Here is a 1,534-nt window from a genome sequence, read left to right on the forward strand (position 1 = left end):
AGTTTCTCTTATACAACACATCATCCTGATTCAAATAGAAGCTTCCAGCCAGCCTCCTCAGGGTTTTCTTGTCATTCTTCGACGCACCTTCAGGATATTCCTGAGTCTTGAGGAAATTCTTGATGTCATAATACCACGGCTTATCATCAATATCATTAACGGACTCGGCTGCAAACACATACGCAGGCCTCTCGAGTCGATTCACTTCAATATGTGGCACATGATTCCACCAATGAACTTTGATCATAGACGACAAAGTAGCCAAAGCATCAGCCATTTGATTCTCATCCCGGGGGACATGATACAACTTCACCTTCTTGAAGAACGTCAGTATTCTTCTGGTATAATCTCTATACGGAATCAAATGCGGCTGGTTCGTATTCCAATCTCCATTGACTTGATTGACCACTAGAGCGGAATCTCCAAATATGTCAAGGGTTTTGATCCTCAGATCAATGGCTTCTTCTATCCCCATGATACAAGCCTCATACTCAGCTTCGTTGTTGGTGACGTCAAACGTCAATCTGGCAGAAAAAGGTATATGAGCACCTTTAGGATTGATCAATACTGCACCAACACCGTTACCGTTCATATTCACAGCCCCATCAAACATCAGTGTCCATTTGTCATCTGGGTCCGGTCCTTCCTCGACAAGAGGTTCTTCGCAATCTTTCATCTTAAGATACATGATGTCTTCATCTGGGAATTCAAACATCATAGGCTGATAATCTTCAATCGGTTGCTCGGCAAGGTAATCTGACAGAATACTACCCTTGATGGCCTTCTGTGACGTGTACTGAATGTCATACTCTGTTAGAATCATCTGCCAACGAGCAACACGTCCGGTGAGAGCTGGTTTCTCAAAGATGTACTTCACTGGATCCATCTTAGAAATCAACAAAGTGGTATGGTTCAACATATACTGTCTCAGTCGGCGAGCAGCCCAGGCCAAAGCACAGCAAGTTTTCTCGAGCAGTGAATATCTTGTTTCACAGTCGGTAAACTTTTTGCTAAGGTAGTATATGGCATGCTCTTTTCGACCAGACTCGTCATGCTGTCCCAATACACACCCCATCGAGTTCTCAGTCACTGACAGGTACATTATCAGAGGTCTCCTAGGAACTGGAGGTATAAGGATTGGAGGTTTCTGTAAATACTCTTTTATCTTGTCGAAAGCTTTTTGACAATCATCATTCCACTTGATCGCTTGATTCTTCCTGAGCAGTTTGAAAATTGGTTCACATGTAGCAGTTAGATGAGATATGAACCTTGCAATGTAGTTCAACCTCCCTAAAAACCCACGGACTTGCTTCTCCGTCTTCGGTTCAGGCATCTCTTGAATAGCTTTGACTTTCGCTGGATCGACCTCAATCCCTTTCTCACTGACAATGAAGCCTAGAAGTTTCCCTGATCTCACCCCAAACGTACACTTGTTCGGATTCAACCTCAGCTTGAACTTTCTCAACCGATCAAACAGCTTCTGCAAATTAACCAAGTGCTCCTCTTCTGTCTGCGACTTCGCAATCATATCATC

The sequence above is a fragment of the Lathyrus oleraceus genome, chromosome 4 (genome assembly GCF_024323335.1).
Source record: "Lathyrus oleraceus cultivar Zhongwan6 chromosome 4, CAAS_Psat_ZW6_1.0, whole genome shotgun sequence".
Lineage (NCBI taxonomy): Eukaryota > Viridiplantae > Streptophyta > Magnoliopsida > Fabales > Fabaceae > Lathyrus > Lathyrus oleraceus.